This window comes from Dasypus novemcinctus, chromosome Y (genome assembly GCF_030445035.2).
Source record: "Dasypus novemcinctus isolate mDasNov1 chromosome Y, mDasNov1.1.hap2, whole genome shotgun sequence".
In the NCBI taxonomy this organism is placed as follows: Eukaryota; Metazoa; Chordata; class Mammalia; order Cingulata; family Dasypodidae; genus Dasypus; species Dasypus novemcinctus.
In genome coordinates, this window is record NC_092216.1 from 10526804 (window position 1) to 10545952 (window position 19149).

Here is a 19149-nt window from a genome sequence, read left to right on the forward strand (position 1 = left end):
GAAATCAAAGACCTGACTGCACAGCTGGAAGAATAAGAAAAAGAACAACAAAGTAATCCCAAAGCAAGTAGAAAGAAGGAAGTAACAAAGTTTAGAGTAGAGCTAAATGAAACTGAAAATAAGAAAGCACTAGAAAAAATTTAAAAAAAACAAAGCCTTGTTCTTTGAAAAGATTAATAAAATTGACAAACCCTTACTAGACTAACAGAAAAAAAAAGTTGCAAAAATAAAATAAAATAAGAAACAAGGGAGGGGGAACACCACTGATCTCACAGAAAAAAAAGGTACCTGAAGATGATACCTTGAAAAACGGTATGCCAAGAAGATGAATAAATAGAGGAAATGGACAAATTTCTAGAAACACACAAGCAGGCTACATTGATGAAAGAAGATATTGATGAACTCAACAGAACAATCATGAAAAAAAGATTGAGTTAGTCATTTAAAAACTCACAACTAGGAAGAGACCAGGACAAAATGACTTCACAGGTGATTTCTACCAATCACATTCTGGAAAGAACTAACACCAATCTTGCTTAAAATCTTCAAAAAAAAAAAAAAGTGGAGGGAACATTGCCAAATTCATTCTATGATGCCAGTGTCAACCTAATACCAAAGCCTTATAAAAATGAGACAAGAAAGGAAAACTGTAGAACAATATTTCTATGAATGTGGAGGCTAAAATCCTCAAAAACACTTGCTAATCCTATTCAACAACACATCATATGAATTATACACTATGACCAAATGGGTTTCATCCCTGGTATGCAAGGAATATGAAATTCAAACAGTGTAATATACCACATTAATAGATTGAAAGAAAAAAAATGATGCAGTCATCTCTATTGATGCAGAAAAAACATTTGAAAAAATACAATACACTTTCTTGATAAAAACACTTCAAAAGATAGAGGAAACTTCATTAACATGATGAAGGGTATATATGAAAAACCCACAACTAACATCAAATTTAATAGTGAAATGCTAAAGGCTTTCCCTCTAAGATCTGGAACAAGACAAAGTTGCCCACTGTCACTGCTCCTATTTAACATTGTGTTAGAAATACTTGCTCAAGCACCTCGACAAGAAAAAGATATAAAAGGCATCCCAATTGGAAAGCAAGAAGTAAATATTTCACTTTTTGCAGATGACTTGATCCTATAAACAGACAATCCTGAAACATCTACAATGATGTTTCTAGATTTAATAAATGAGTTCAGTAAAGTGGCAGGATATAAGATCAACAAGCAAAAATCAGTACACCAATAATGAGCAATCTGAGGAGGAAATCAAGAAAAAAATTCCATTTACAGTAGCAACTAGAAGAAGCAAATACCTATGAATAATTTAGCTAAAGTTTTTAGATGTGTTTTTTAGCCATTTGTATTTCTTCTTTGAAGAAGTGTCTATTTAAGTCTCTTGCTCCATTTTAAATGGGTTGGTTGTCTGTCTTGATGTAAGATTTCTTTGTATTTGCTGGATATCAGACCTTTATCATGTATATGGTTAAAAAATATTCTCTCCCATTGAATAAGCTGCTTTTTCATTTTTTGATAACTTCTTTGAAGGGCAAATTTATTTTAATTTTGAGGAAGCCCCATTTACCTATATAAACATTGGTGTGCATGTCCCTGCTTTCAATTCTTCTGGGTGTATACCCAGCAGTGAGATTGATGGATCATGTGGTGTTAATCACTATCACCAAAAGTTGGAAATAACCCAAAAGTCCATTAATAGATGAATGAATAAGCAAACAGTGGTATGTAGATACAATTGAATGTTACTCAACTGTAATAAGGAATGTAGTATTAACATAAGGGAATTTCATTTTCTTATTAATTTTATTTGGTTATTTTCCTAGGTTTTTTTGGCAGAGGTTTTGGATCACAGAGGGGTCACAACTGTGGCAGGTAGGATCATAGATGTGGGGTATCAATGGTGGAGGGATACGTGGAGAAGAGTGCACCTAGGTAGGGCATGACTCTAAGGCATAAGAATGTGCTAAAGTGGTCATGAGGCATTGTCTCAGTTGGTGGAGTCCCACAAAATAACTTAAAGAATATTAACTTCCCATCCTGGGGAGTTATGCTACATCCTTTAAAAGAGTCTCCCAAGTGCAGGGGCAGTGCCTAGTGAAGGAAGAGAGATCATTACATCATGCCCTTGATATTGATAACTGTACTTATGGACATATTTTTGTGAAATTAAAACATGAATATAGTATTAAACATTGCCCAAGAGTTAGTCTGAAAGCCTCCTCCTTGCTCAAATGTGGCCTCTCTCTAAGCTAAACCCAGCATATAAATATATTCCTTTCCCCACCCCCTACTCCAGCATGGGACATGACAATCAGGAATGAGCCTCTCTAGCACCAGGGGATTATTACCAAGTGCCAACTAGCACTGAACCTAGAAAACGACCTTGACCAAAAGGAGGAAAATTAAATACAAATAAATTTTTATTGCTTAGAGATTTCAAAGTGAGTCAGAAGGTCATTCTCCAGAATATGCTTATGCACTTATCAGTAGGATCTCATTGAGTGTCACAGTAAACAGTGCCTCAAACAGCAAGGCTTCTACGGGCTCTACAGACATTCAGACACTATAAGCAGGGCAGACAAGCTCAGGAATTCAGCACTCTATCAGGCTTACTTTGGAATATGCTCCCCAGTATAACAGATTTAGATTCATTATATGTTCTTTATACATGGCTCTTCTTCCCCTTTTATTTGAATATGTAATTAGCACTATACTTGGTAAATATATGTTCCAGAGTCTTAAATCTTTGGCCCCTCCATTGCCAGTTTAGCCCTGAATCTCAGCAGAGTTGCAACACTTACTCTCCAGTTTATTGGACTCACCCAAGACAACTAAAAAGGAGATGACTATGGACAATGATGATCTCAAGGAAAAGAAAATGTCTGCAACTGCAAGCAAGATAGTCTTATCCATCTACACCATAGGATCCAAGTTCCCTCTCAATTAGAGGCATCACCATCGCCAAATCCTCAAGACTGGCAAATGACCAGTAGACTAAAGTAGACTTATTATTCTACTGACTTATTATTATTCTAGCAATAGAAGAATTTTTATCATTGATATAAAGGCAGTAGTCACCAGAGTTTCTAAGGGGAGAGGGAGGGAAGAATAGGTGTAATATGAGGCATTTTGGGGACATTGGAATTGCCCTATATGACATTGCAATCACAGACATAGGCCATTATACAATTTGTCTTAACCTAAAAAACTGCAGGTCAGAGTGTCAAGTATAATGCCATGGTTATTTGCAATGCTTCAATACATGTTTGTCAATTATAACAAATGTACCACACTAATGAAAGACATTGTTAATGTGGGAAACTGTGGGAGGGCTGGCAGTGGGATGTATTGGAATCTCCTATATTTTTTATGTAACATTTATGTAATCTAAAGCTTCTTCAAAAATAAAAAATAATTTAAAAATACAGTATTTTTAACATTGCATATGTGTTTATTGCTTATCTTCAGTTGCCTAGTATTCTTGTTTCTTTTTTCCTTTTTTATTTTTCAAATGATCGTGCAGTAAAATAATTTTTAATTGAGCATAGACTTCCATAAATTTTATCTATGTACCTATGTATACCCTAACCATAATTATAATACAGTATTGTTTCACCACTAAAAATTGCTTTGTGATGTCCCCTTATGTTCACAGCCCTGAATGCCTGGCTACCACTGATTAGTTATCCCTCACTATAATTTTGGCTTTTTGAGAATATCACATAATTAGAGTTACATAATTTATAACCTCATGACTCTAGCTTTTTCACTAAATATGGTGAATTGAAGGAAGAAGTTAAGATGATGGAGTATGGAACGGCAGGCTGTACCATCCTTCTAGAAATTGTGGGAAGGTAGGCAGGTTCACTAGACTTAAAGAAAGTCAAGTTACTGTGGGGCAATGGGAGAGAGTAGCCAGAGAGGGAGAAGTCCCAGGTGGGAAAGGGTTACTGCCCAGAGTAAAAGCAAGAATACCAGCCAGGCCTGGAGAAGAAGGGAGCATTCCAGGGAACTAAGGTGGAGAAGAAAATTGCCCAGTTACCCTGGGGGAGGGAAGTTGCTGAGGAGCAATCTCATAGGTGGGCCTATGCCCAGCCTTCTTAGGATAGGGGAGAACAATGCCACCTGTAGGGCTGAAGAAATTTAGCAAAAGGGCTTTCTCCCCTCCTCTTTCCTTTTTCTTTTTTAACAGTATCTCAGTACTGTTGGAAAGAGGCTAGCTGTGGGGAGTTGGTCACAGTTACAAGGAACTATATAGGAGTAGACTAGTGCATAATTGGTGGCCTGAGAAGAGCCCTGTATTAGTCAGCCAAAGGGGTGCTGATAAAAAGTACCAGAAATCTGTTGGCTTTTATAGAAGGCATTTATTTGGGGTAGGAGCTTACAGATACCGGGCCATAAAGCATAGGTTATTTCCCTCACCAAAGTCTATTTCCACATGTTGGAGCAAGATGGCTGCTGATGTCTGTGAGGGCTCAGGTTTCCTGGGTTCCTCTGGGCTCAGCTCCTCTGTTTTCTCCACAAGGTCAGCTGTAGACTATGAGGCTCTCTAGACTTTGCCTCTCTACACAAGGCCAGCTGTAGGTGACTGGCTCTGTCCCTCTTTCTCTGGGACTCAATTCTCTCCAGCTCAGCTACTCTGCTCCTCTGTGTGCTTACTTACCAGACTCCAGCTCAAAACTCCAACCTGCCTTCTCTGTGGTGTGGTTTCTCTGTGAGAGGGCATGGGGAAGCAACATCTTGGTGATATGGCCCAGTCAAAGCCTTGATCATTATTGAAGCAAGTAAAAGTGAAACTTCTAAATCCAATATAGACTAATATGCCCGAAGGGGCAGAACAATTTACAAACATAATCCAATATCTGTTTTTGGAATTCATAAACAATATAAAACTGCCACAAGGCCTATTTCTTTTTATTTTTCGTAGGTGATCAATTGGCCAAAACAGGCAGCCTGAGAGGAAGAGCATAGCTGACCCTGTGGTCTGAGAGGAAGACCCAGATTTTTGTGTCCTTTCCTATTTTTAACCAGTAAAAGATTTATTGCAGAGATACAATAAAGTTTTATAAAATATTTCTGTAAATCAAACTAGAAGTTGCAGAGTAAGGGAAATTCCTCTGATATTATACTGGGAAGAAACTCACATTGTAAGTTTTTAACAGCATGCCACTGAATGTTCCTTCCCAAATGATCTGTACATGAATTATTAAATGAGTCCTGTCTACTGCGCTCTTAACCTCCAGATATGTAAAACTTTCTTAGTTGTATTCTGTTACAAAAAATGTCTTGAACAGACTATTTTAAGTTGTTTGTTTGCTGCTGGTTTTCTTTTTACTTTTTATTAGTATGTCCTTGTAGCAATAAATCATTTCAAAATGGAAAATTGACCAAGTAGTATGGCTTTTTAAAAAAATTTAACAGCTTCAATTTTTTAAAAAGCTATTTACATATGGTTTTGGTACCTACATGGAAGATTTTAATGAACAGCAAAAAAAAGTAAAAAAACAGTGGTTAAAATGTATATTTAAGAATATTTCAGGGCAGATCCAGTGCAAAATAACGAAAATCAGAGTACCTCAGCAAGGTAAGCTGGTCTGTTGGTGTTAAAAACCACTGACTGTGATCACTTACTCCAGGTAAAGTGACTCTCACTGAATTAACAAAAACAAAATATATTCTTTTTCATGTCCTTAAATTTCCCACATCCTTGCAAGTTTTATTGAATTACTCTAGATATGAGTTGTGCTATTTGGATTCTTGTCTTTAGCTTAATCTCACATGCATGGTTTCATAAGATGCTTCCTTGGGAAAACCATGGCTATTATTCATCTTGCAGGTGAAATCAATCTTCTACCCTCATCCCATCTTCTAATTCATGAGACTAAATTATTCCTTGAAATAGGTTACTTTTATCTCATGGAATTTTAGAGTTAGTTTGGTACTTATTCAAGTTTACCATATCCTCTCTCTGAACTACAGAGACAGATGTTAAAATGCAAGCCCACCTATTGAAGCTGAGCTTTAGAACAGAGATACAGGTTCTTTAAGAACCCACAAAGGGCAAATCACCAAGTCTGTCTGTTTTCTTGGTGGAAAGTTCCTAGAATCAGGGAAGTTGGCACTTCTGGATAGAAATAAACTCTCTTCTTCCTTTGCTACTCTATCCAAAACTCTACCAAACATCAAATATATCGAATAGCAAAAGCTATATAGCACTCAGACTTGGGGGCAAAGTATCAATTTTAATAACTACAAGGAGAAAAGAAGCATGGGCAGGGAAAACTTCTGAATGATTATCTGAAGAACTATCATGCTTTTCACACTAACAAGATAAGGTAATAATGCTTGTTAGGAATTTTTAATAGGATTTTCTTCTTTTTTTTGGTAGTTGTTATGTAGTATTTTTTTTTTTTTAGTTATTAAGAAAAACCTACTTACATATTTATACGTAATGCTTCTTTCATTAAAGTTTTCTTATAAGATTATCACTAAGAGAATGACAAGACACATAAGTTGAGAATGCTCCCCTGGTGAGGGAAAATTTCTGTATTTCCGAGCTTTCCCTAGAGTAGAAAAGAGTAAGGAGAAATGAGTTTATATGGCTACGAGTTTCTAAAAAAGAGTCTGGAGGCTGGCAGAAGGATTGCCCTCATGCACAACTGAGCAGAGTCAGAGAGACAGATAAAGCAGATACAACCCCCAGATATTGGTTCCTTTGAAGGCTAAAGAGACCCATGAGAGTTATGGCCATGGCCGATGGGGTTAACTACCAGGGCAGATGGCCCCTCTTTGGAAATGGTGTTTATGTGTGATGAATCTGGACTCAGATGGGATCTCCCTTCATAAGACTTTCATGCTAATGTGCTGGAGGTGCAGTTAACGTTTGGATTTAAGATATATTTAGGGGATTTGAATCTCTGGACTGACAATGTGATAGCCAGGCCCTGAGCCTCAACAGACTCCAGCACCTACAATCTGATTTATTGGACTTACCACACTCAGCTAAGATGGAGTTGAAGAAGGACAATCACCACACCATGGAGCCTAGAGTGATTACAACTGAAAATAGGAGGATTGCATCCAGCATCCATGTGGAATTTGAGCCTCCTCTTGACATAGAGGTGCAATGGACACAACCAATCCAATGTCCACATAGAAGAGGTGGTATTGGATTGAGAAAAGTGGACATGGTGGACGATGGGTATGGGGAAAGGCAGGAAGAGATGAGAGGTGGAGGCGTCTTTGGGACATGGAGCTGCCCTGGATGGTGCTTCAGAGGCAATTACCGGACATTGTAAATCCTCACAGGGCCCACTGGATGGAATGGAGGAGAGTATGGGCCATGATGTAGACCATTGACTATGAGGTGCAGAGGTGCCCAAAGATGTACTTACCAAATCCAATGGATGTGCCATGATGATGGGAACGAGTGTTGTTGGGGGGGGAGAGGGGGGGGGTAGGGGAGCGGTGTTGAATGGGACCTCACATATATATTTTTGATGTAATATTATTACAAAGTCAATAAAAAAAAAGTAATATCAGCTATAAGGATCTGCTCTTCATTTCCAATCAAAATTAATGGTCCAAGAGCAACTAAGTCCTCTAGGAGACAAACGAGTGGAATGATTTTCCCTAAGAGCACCTGCCACCTACTAAATCCTTTCAAAAGAAACTAGACATTGGAAGAATGACTAGAGGCCATGCAAGTGGCTTTTAACATGTGCCCAGGCAAGAACTTAGTTTACACAGAGGAACAGCTTTAATTACTTAGTTTTCCTCATAGAAAATAAGTTCAATTTCAAAATGCACACATTGTGGGTGACAGGAATTTAAAAACCTAGATGAGAATGAGCTTGATTCCTCCTGGAATACAAGAAAATTGTTTTAAAATTCTCTAGAACATTATTGCAGCTAGGATTTCTTTCATTCATTGATGTGGCTCTTCAAGCAAATTGACCCTGGTTTCTTTGGTATGCGGGGAGAAAGTAAAACAGTAATGTCTGATAAACTATGACAGAGCAGCACAGATGAAATTATTTTTAAACTAACTCTCTGAAAGACCACCCCTTCCCAAACAAAACCAAAATCCTTCACCTAAAAACCCAAGATGACCAAATAAAAAGAAATAAAATATTTCAAAATGCCTTCTGAACAAACTCACAGAAAATAGCTTTTATCTTTCAAATCCTAACATCAAGAATCACTTCTTTGAGAGTCAGCCTCTAATGTAGTATTCAGGAACAGTCTCAGCATCACAAGGACTGACACATATACCTATCCCTGAGGATTCTGTGGGTTCTACTGCATGTGATCTGAGGGAGCCCAAATAAATTTCTTCTTCAACAAAATTAGGAACTGGCCACATGCATAGGTCTTTCTTCTGCCAATACTGGACTGGGTACAAGGACCTCTCTGTTCTTTTAAAGTTATCAGAAACATAGATCTACCCATGTATACTATGTCAATCACCATAACTGGCCACCTGACAAAAATGTTTGACTCTCTGCTTTAAAGAAAACAAACGTTCAAACTGTTTTGTTACAGGCACTATCTTAGCTAAGCAGGTAAAGTTTACTACTGCACAATTGGAGAACTTTTTTGATGCAAATTTGGCATTTGTTGGTCCATGCTCACCAACAGGGTGCAGCGTGGGCTTTAGACAAAGAGGTCCACAGGGGAGGCAGCAGAGGAATTCTTCCCTTAGGCACTACTGCTGGCAAAGGGCGGGGACCCCTGGCACTTTGGCTCTGGGAGATTTTCACAGGTCAGGAAGAGATATCTCTAAACGGGGGATGTTCTCTCAGCTTGTTCTCTCAGTTCCCGGGTCAGTTTCTTCGTCTCCACCATCATCGGAATCTCCAGCAATTCCGGGATCCACAAATTCCATGTACCCCCTCAAGGTCTACACGCACTTCTAAGGGTCCTGAATTGCCAGAGGTGTTGAGAGTTCAGACTGACCAGGTATATTAGATTCCTGAGGGTTTGCTATGGTTGTAATTGATCTAAATTGACCTTTTGATACAAGTAAAGATAAAGGATATTTGCATTCAGTTTCTTCACTGCTTGAGTAAATTTCTGTCTGCTGAGATTTTCCCCATAAAATATTCACTTTTGCAGTTTTTTGAGGAAGATTTACGAGTAAGACAAAATGTTGATGATTTGAGTCGAATAACGCAATGCAGCAAAGATAGTGTAAACGGGATTATTATGCTCTGTGTCAGCTGCCTACATTTTCTTCTCTTCCACCCACTTCTAGTAGGCAGAGTAGTCTCGAGAATTAGGCAAGCTAATCCAAGACCTAGAAATGGAAACGCAGGTATCACCATTGTGGTCATCACAGACCCACCTCCCTGAAAGGCAAGTTGTCCTCAGGTCCTTAGCAAGTTTCATCATGCTACTGGAGGTCATGGCACTATCACTTTTTGAAGACACATCAGCGGGATCTGTCACACCGGTCTTTACTTCTTCAATTGGAAAAATGACAGAGGTGAGCTCTAATGTGTAGGACCACCAAAGATTTGCCAGATTTTGGGGGGAGGGGAGGTTGGAGGGGGGGGTTGGTTGATTTTTTGTTTTTTCCTCCCCACAGGTTACCAAGTTTGAGAATGTGCCTCTGAATCTTCTCGGTTTTTTTCTTGGTGGCGCTGTGCCAGACTATAGAGCGTCTGGTATTTTCCTTAGTTCTGAGAAAGACTTCAGAATTTTTCTTCACTTCTGCTTTTCCTTTACATACTGTTTATTTCAGATCCTCAGTCCTCATCTTGTAGGACATTATTTTCCATCTCAATTGATGTTATCCATTTACAGTCGATAGCTTTTAACACTTCTTTCAAAACTTCTTGCTTGATCTTACATCTGTTTAAGCTTTCCTTCTTAAACCTCTCATGGTTGCAGCGGTCCAAGTAGACAAAATCACTGTTCTGGATGCACTTTGTGCAGGGCAGCAGCCTGCGGCTGGTGTTGCACAGAGGACACAGCTTAATAGCCATATACAGCCAAACCACGTCGACTACAAGAGTCCAGCAGGTCCAGAACAAGAAGCCTGGATCTAGTAGACTTGGGTGCTAGCTCCCTTCCCATTGGGAAACACCATAATGGCCTTGTTTCCCTTTTTGTTTGGTTTGGTTCTTTCTTCTTCTCTTTCTTATTGTCATTTCTTCTCCCATTACCCCCTTTTCGTTCTTCTCTTCCCATTTATCTTCTCTTTTATTTTTTCCTTTTTTCTTTTATCCTCTCTTTTTACCTTTAATTATTATACCAACCTTTTTCATTCTTCCAATTTATTTTTCTTTCTTTTTTATCTTCCTTTCATTTCCCCCTCTACTTTTCTTAGTGTCTGCCTTTTTCTATTTTGTCTTTTTTCTTCTCTTCTCACTTATCTGGTTCTTTTTTTTCACCTCTTAAAATTTTATTCCTGCTTAATATTAATATTTTCCCATCTTATTGAATTTTCTATCTTTTCTGTTATTTTTTCCATCCTTCTCTTTTATTTTTCATTTCCTTTTCTTTTTTCCCCCTCTTTTTATTTTGTTCCTTTTGTTGGATTTACTCTTTTTTCCATAGATCATAAGAAAATATAAGGCTATAGAATAAGTGGAACCTGGTAACAATGAAGACTCCTACCACAAAATGAAAAAAGAGTAAAACCCTAAACTAGAAAGTGAAACCAATTGAATAGGCCCATCAAGATAAAACAGTTGCCTAGACATCAGCAAAATGTCATAAGTCATCGCCCATTCTAATGCAAAAAGTAAAATATAGGAGGAGATGCACACTGTGGACCAACTAATCAAGTTTGTTCAAACAAATATACTTAATTAACTCAATGAAGTGAAGGAGGAGAAAATGAATGTCAAGAATACACTGGATGGACACACAGAAGAAACTGTAAACATACATAAAAAGATAATAGATACTATGGTTATGGAAGACATAATTAAAGAAATTAAAGATACACTAGACATAATTAAAGAAATTAAAGATACACTAGAAGCACAGAACCAAAGATTTGAAAGGCAGAGGAAAAATTAGCAATGGAAAAGACAGGATATCCAAAACTATACATATAGTACAAAGGTATATAAAAAATGGAAAAAATTCAGCAGAGACTCAGAGAATTAAATGACAACAAGAAAACACAAACATACACATTTTGGACATTTGAGATGGAGAAGAGAAGGGAAAGGGGGCAGAAGGAGTATTTGAGCAAATAATGGTGGAATTCATCCTAACTCTTAGGAGTGACATGGATATCCATGTCAAGGAAGCACAGCATACTGCAAGCAGTAATAAATCCTAGCAGACCTACCCTGGACACATACTTACCAAATTGTCAAAAGCTCAAGAGAAAGAGAATCCTGATCTCGTCTCCATGGTTTCTCTTCTGAAACCATGGAGGCAAGAAAACAGTGGTATGGCACAGTTAAGGTAGCTTAAGAAAAAAAAACTGCCAGCCAAGAAATCTGTATCCCACAAAGCTGGCATTCAAAGTGAGGTAGAGTTCAAAATATTCATAGATAATGGAAATTGAGAGTTTGTCAACAAAAGTCCTATCCTAAAAGCACAAGAAATGATGCTCAACATCTCTAGCTATTAGGTAAATGGAAATCAAAACTACAATGAGATATCATCTTATTCATATTTGAATGGCTGATTTTTTTTTTAAAGAGAACTACAAATGTTGGAGAGGATGTGTAGGAAAAGTGCGGTCACCCCTCGGGCTGAACTGTGGTTTGCTGGCCTGGCAGGGGAGCAGCCGCCATAGGCCTAGTTCCGCTGCCCCCATGATGGGGTGGCTGGTCGGACTCACTGCCACCCCTGAAGGGAGCTTGGCATGGGTGCAGAGTGCCCTCAGGTCTCCCCTTCTCGGCAGCCATGCTTCCGTGGCCACCCCTCTTCCCAGATGGCGCCACCCGATGCCTTGTGGGGCGGCACCCTTCTTCTTCTTTCTCCCTGCGCAGGCGCAGGGCGGAAAATTCCAGTCTGTCCTTTTCCCCTCCCCCAACAGCAGCAACAGCCAGGTGTGGGCGGAAAAATCCAGTCTGCCCTTTTCCCTCCCCCCAACAGCAGCAACAGCCAGGTGTGGGCGGGAAACTCAAGTCTGCCCTCCACCCCAGCAACAGCAGCCACCAATCCCTAAACCCTGCCCCTTCCCCCAGCAACTGCGACAGCCAATCCCTAACCACCACCCCTCCCCTGTCCAGTACCGCCCACTGACCTTTTGCCAGCAACCAATCAGAACAGGGCGTGGCTTCGACCAATCAGCCTTTCCCAGCCCCTATAAAACTGTTGCCTCTCCCTCAATAAAGTGGACTTGTGTGTTTACCTTGTCTCTGCGGTAGTTCTTCTGCCGTGCGCCCTCCAGTCCTGAGAGCCCCCGACAAGGGCCTGGCCTCCCTTGTCCCCAGTTCGTCACCTGCTTCTCCGGGCGACCCCTTCGTCGCCTGCTTCTCCGGGCGACCCCTTCATCGCCGGCTTCGCCGGGCGACCCCGTCAGCCGAACCGCGCAACCCCTTGTGAGACCGATCCCTTGTCTGCTGCCAGACCGACCCCTCGTCCCAGGCGGGACCGACCCCTCGTCCAGAGCTGGACCGACCCCTCGTCCGCAGCCAGACCCCACCTCTACCGACCGAGCAAGCCGCCGCAGAAAAGGAATACTTATCCACTGCTAGTGGGAATACAGAATGGTGCAACCACTAGGAAAGACCTTTTGGTGGTTCCTTGGGAAGTGAAATATAGAATTGTCATATGATCCAGCAACCTCAGTACTAGGAATATACATGGAATAATTGAAAGCATGAACATGAACAGACATATGCCTACCAATATCCATTGCAGGATAATTTACAATTACTAAAAGTTGGAAGCAAACCAAGTGTCCATCAATGGATGGTGGATAAACAAAATGTGGTATATACATATGATGGAATATTACTCAGCCATAAGAAAGAATAATTATTGACACATGTGACAACATGGATGATTCTTGAAGAACCTAATGTTGAGTAGATCAGTCACTAAGGAACAATTATTGCATGACCTCACTGATATGACTTAAGGATATTGAGCAGACTCATAGAGATAATGTCTGGGAGATAGATTATGAGGAGATAGAAAGGGAGTAGAGAGTGGTGACTTGATGCTTAATCTTGGTAGGATCTATAATGAGATAAATGCGGGAGATGGGGCACTAGACAGAGGTGATGGTGGTGCTTTGTTGTGAATGGAGTTGACAGTTTTGGAGTCTGAGTGTGGCTATGGTGGGCAGGTGTGTTGGGCTATCTATAGAGCTGAGGGGCTGGTCAGACAAAGGCATAGATGAACTTGGGGAGGTGGAGGACTGTGGATGAAAATAAAATTGTGGGTGTGTTTCCTTGGCAACTAGTGCAGGGAAGAGTCACTGGTGTAGGATGGAGGTGGGGGCATGTTTGGGGAATGGTACACCTGGGGCATGCCTCCATGGAATATGAATGTGTTCCTGTTGTCCTTGTATATTATCTCAGTTACCCACATAGTAACCAACACAATATTAAACTCCTGTCCTGGGGAATCCTGCTAAATTCTCCAATAGAGTAGCAAGAATCTCTAGAGTACACAGCAGTGCCTAATAAAAGAAAACAGTCCAATACATCAAGCCATCAATATTAATGCTTTTCTTATGAACTTTATTCTTGCAAAATTGAAACTTAGCCTAATAATATCTATTGTGTTAAGAGTTACCCCTGAAAACATCCTTGCTACTCAATTGTAGCCACTCTCTTATCCAAACTCAGCAAATAAAATGACTATCTTTTCCCCAATGTGGAACATGACTCCAGGGAATAAACGTTCCTGGCACTGAAGAATTATTACCAAGCACTAACCATTTGAAAAAAGGCCATGACCAAAATGGAGAAACATTAAATACAAAAGAGTTTTTATGGCTAAGTGAGTTGGGAGGTCATTCCTGTGATCACGTTTTTGCACATGTCAGGCAGATCCCACAAACTGCCACAGTAAATAAAGCTTCAACTAGGGCTCTAGACACATCTGGACACTGTAGACAAGGCATACGACCCCATAAAATCACACGCCGTTGGTGAGCCTTACCTTGGAATATATTATAACCTACTTCCTCATTGTAACAGAATTAGGATTTTAACTTATAATTTCTCTACACATGAGCCTATTATTTTATTTTATTTTTAATAACACTTTTTAAAATTAAAGCTAATAGATCACATTGAACATTACATTAATAAAAAATAAGAGGTTCCCATATAACCTGTACCCCACTCCCCCATCCCCATCATTTTTGTAAATTTTATTTTTTGAAGATATATACATCACAAAAAATGTTACATTATAAAAAACATGAGGTTCCCATATACCCCCCTTACCCTTACCCCACTCCTCCTATACCAACAACCTCCCCCATCATTGTGGCACACTCATCACACACAGTGAACACATTTTGGAGCACTGCTGCACCGCCTGGATAAGTTTACTCTGTAGTTCACACTCTTCCCTGGTACATTCAGTGGGTTATGGCAGGATATATAATATCCAGCATTTGACCCTGTGATATCATTTAGGACAACTCCAAAACCCCAAAAATGCCCCTTCATCACATCTTTCTTCCCACTCCCTGCCCTCAGCAACTACTGTGGCCACTTTCTACCCCTTTTACTTTAAAAGCTATAATAAGCACTTTGCACTTAAATGTTTGTTCCAGAGACTTGTATCTTTGTTGTGTTCATATGACTGTTGAACCCTGAATCTCAACAGAGTTGCCAGCCAAACACATACTTTCTATTTCATCAGACTTGTGCATGACAACTAACAAAATAATGATGGACAACCCCCATCTCTAAAAGCAAAGAGTATCTACAACTTGCAGACAAAACATTCCTTCCATCTGCCCCATGAAGTCTATGTCCCCTCTCAGTCTGAAGCAGAATGGACATCACCATACCAAAATCCTCAAGACTGAGGAATGAACAAACATAACAGGAATTCAATTCTGAACCAAAGTAGACTTATTTTTATTGTACTAATGGGAGAACTTGTAAGGTTGATATAAAGATAGTGGTCACCAGAGATTCTAAGAGGAGGAGGAGGGAAGAATATTGGGAACATAGGGCATTTTTAGGATATTAGAATTGTTTTGCATGATTTTGCAATATGGATATAAGCCATTATACATTTTATCAAAACCTATACAATTGTACAATGGGAATTGTAAACCATAATGTAAACTATAGACCATGGTTAGTAGTAATGCTTCAATATTTGTTCATCAATTGTAACAAATGCACCATACTCATGTAGGATGTTATTAATAGAAGGAGAAAGGTTGGCATGTATAGGAATCCCCTATATTTTTCTGTAATTTTTCTGTAATTTAAAAGTCTTTAAAGTTAAAAAATATAGTGGCTTTGAGAATCACCCATGTTGTTGTCTAGCAATTGTTTATTCTTTTCTTTGATGAGTAGTATTTCTTTTTTTAAAAGATTTATTTCACCACATTCCCCCCCCCCACCCCGCCCTGCTGTTTTTGCAGTCTATATCCATTTGCTGTGTGATCTTCTGTATCCATTTCTCTTTTGGTCTTCTCTTCTTATTTTTTCTCCTTTAGTATTCACTGGGATTCGATCTTGGAGACCCCTAATATGGAGCGAGGTTCCCTATTAATTTGCACCACCTCAGTTCCTGGTCTCTTCTATCCTTCACCTTGACTTCCCCCTTCATCTCTCTTTTGTTGTGTCATCATCTTGTTGCATGACTCACTTGCGCAGCCACTGGTTCACTGCTCAGGCACTTAGTTCACTGTGTAGGCACTCAGCTCGCCATGCAGGCACTGTCTTACTACATGGGCACTGACATACCATGCAGGCATGCTTTTTCTTCTTCCTTTTCACCAGGAGGGCCTAGGGATTGAACCTCGGTCCTCCCATATGGTAGGCAGAAGCCCTATCATTTGAGCCACATCCTCTTCCTGAGTAGTATTTCTCTATATGGATGTACCACAGACTGTTTATCCATTCAGGCTTTGAAGACATTTTGATTGTTTCAAGTTTTTTTCTTTGCTTATGTATAGATAATTTAAATATTCATGTATAGTTTTTGTTTGAACATGTTTTAATTTCTTTGGGTGAGTAGTGAGGATTGGTGAATGTTATGTTGATATTTAACTTTTTAGGAAAGTGCCAAGATGTTTTTCCTGTGTGCATGTATGAATTTGCAGTATCATTAGAAATGTAAGACTATTCCAGTTGCCCCACATTCTTTCCAACACATGATAATATCAGTAATTTTAATTTTAGCAACTTTATTGGGGTGTGGTGGAAAGACTTTGTAGTTTAATTTGCATAGCCATAAAGGCTACTAAAGTTGAGTAATTTTTCATGTGCTTCTTTGCCATCCTTATACTTTGGTGATATATTTTCAATATTTCACCCAGTTTTTTCTCAGGCATTTTAAATCATATTCTTTCTGTTAAGTTTTGAAAGTTCTTTGAATATTCTATATATTAGCCTTTTGTCAGATACGTGATTTGTGAATATATTTTTCAAATATTTATCATGACCTTTCATTCTTTTAATAGTGTCCTTTCAGGAGAATGTTTGAAATTTAATTGAAGTTCAAATTCATCTGATTTTCTTGTATGTCAAGTCTAAGGATTCTTCATCTAAATATGAGTTACAAAATTTTCTCCTAAGTTTTCTTTTAAAAGTTTTATAAGTAACATTGCATAAATATTTACAATCCAAGTTTTCTTCCCTTTAAAAAGTAAGAGATTTATGACAATGATGATTATTATGGATGCATATATCCAACAAAAATTTACTGAAAAGAATATCCTTTCTGTGTTATATTCCCTTTACTCATTTATCCAATATCAATTGGACATAATTGTAAGGGTCTATTTTGAACCCTTTAATTCTTTTTATTGATCTGTATCTGCATTCCAGCAATCACACATTATCTGTATTTTTATAGCTTTATGTAAGTTTTAAAATTGGGTTGTGTGATGCGGTGGCTTGCTTGGTCGGTAGAGGTGGGGTCTGGCTGCAGACGAGGGGTCGGTCCAGCTCAGGACGAGGGGTCGGTCCCGCTTGGGACGAGGGATCGGTCCCGCTTGGGACGAGGGATCGGTCCGGCAGCAGACGAGGGGTTGGTCTCACAGGGGTTGCGTGGTTCAGCTGACGGGGTCACCCAGCAAAGCCAGCGATGAGGGGGTCGCCCGGAGAAGCAGGCGACAAACTGGGGACAAGGGAGGCCAGGCCCTTGTTGGGGGCTCTCAGGACTGGAGGGCGCACGGCAGAAGAACTACTGCAGAGACAAGGTAAACATGCAAGTCCACTTTATTGAGGGAGAGGCAACAGTTTTATAGGGGCTGGGGAAGGCTGATTGGTCAAAGCCACGCCCTGTTCTGATTGGTTGCTGGAGAAAGGTCAGCGGGAGGTACTGGACGGGGGAGGGGTGGTGATTAGGGATTGGCTGTTGCTGTTGCTGGGGGAAGTGGCAGGGTTTAGGGATTGGTGGCTGCTGTTGCTGGGGTAGAGGGCAGACTTGAGTTTCCCACCCACGCCTGGCTGTTGCTGCTGTCGGGGGGAGGGAAAAGGGCAGACTGGATTTTTCTGCCCATGCCTGGCTGTTGCTGCTGTCAGGGGAGGGGAAAAGGGCAGACTGGGATTTTCTGCCCTGTGCCTGCGCAGGGAGAAAGAAGAAGAAGGGTGCCGCCCCACAGGCATCGTGTGGCACCATCTGGGAGGAGGGGCGGCCGCGGAAGCATGGCTGCCGAGAAGGGGAGACCCGAGGGTACTCTGCGCCCATGCCAAGCTCCCTTCAGGGGTGGCAGTGAGTCCGACCAGCCACCCTATTAGGGGGGCAGCAGCTTGGCCTGCTGTGGCTGCTCCCCCGCCAGGCCAGCAAACCACACTTCAGCCCGAGGGGTGACCGCATTTCCCCCTTCTTTTCAAATAAGGGCCAGGATGGCAGCAGCAACAAGTAGCCGAGGCCCAAGAGGCAGTAAGCAATGAGGGAAGCGGGGCTGAAGAGGGAGGTGAGTATGACGGGGATATAAATGTATAATTTGGGGGGCAGTATCTTGCTGTTGCAAGCAAGGGTGGCCAATGTCCAATTCTTGTTGATCTCAGCGGCTATAAGATCCATCTGCTGTTAAAAGTCCAGGGTGACAGCGTGTTACAGGTCGTTGATCTCTTCTTGGCGGCGAAGAGCGGTAGAGGCAGACTGTGTAATAGTCTGGAGGATCACAGCTGTGAGGACAAGTCGCGTCAGGGCACCAGCAGCGGTGGTGGCAGCAGTGTCGGGAGTGGTGGAGACGTAGGCGAGGACAGCAAGAAGGCCAAAGTCTCTACGGGCGCAAGAGAGGCCGATGTTAATGGGGTGGGCCGACATGGGGCGGCCCAATCTTGAGAGTGCGGCGATGGGAGCCGAGGTGTGCGGTGAGACGAGGGGTCGGAGCCGACGGGACTCCGACGGTGGCCGCGAGCCAAAGGAAGGCCCCGATGAGAGGAAGGCGGAACGACGAACAGTGGAGCAAGGTAAAGGGGAGCAAGCGCGGAGGGGAGGCAGAGGTGAAGGCAGGGGTGGAGGTGCTCAGGCACATGCTCCTGAGAGTTTTATTGGCACCTCTTAATCATAGCGGGTCGGTATAAGCCCCCGACATGGAAGGAGAAAGCCATCCAGCGATTCTCCCAGACTGCCGTGGATCGTATGAGGTCACCAAGGTTCAGGAGCAGCAATGCAGAGCAAAAAGATAGGGGTGAGAAGAGAGGAGGGTGTAGGGCTGTGGGAGGGTTACTTCAGACGTGCAAGCACGCGCTCCTGAGAAATCCAAGGCTCCTCTTAATCATAGCGGGTCGGTATAAGCCCCCAACATGGAAGGAGAAAGCCATCCAGTGATTCTCCCAGACCGCCGTGGATTGTATGAGGTAGCCAAGGCTCAGGTAGCAGCAATGTTGCACGAGAAAAGTCCCAAGGTGAGAAGAGAGGAGGGGGGGCGCCACGTTATGGAGTGAGGCTGTGGTGGAGTTGCCTTGCCCCACATTGGGCGCCAACTGCGGCGGCTTGCTCGGTCGGTAGAGGTGGGGTCTGGCTGCAGACG

The 19149-nt window shown here is 41.3% G+C and overlaps 1 pseudogene; it reads right to left on the minus strand.

Annotated features, from left to right (window-relative positions):
- Window positions 1-8693: 8693 nt before the first annotated feature.
- Window positions 8694-18440, minus strand: LOC139438238 (beclin 1-associated autophagy-related key regulator pseudogene; annotated as a pseudogene).
- Between the last annotated feature and the right edge of the window lie 709 nt (window positions 18441-19149).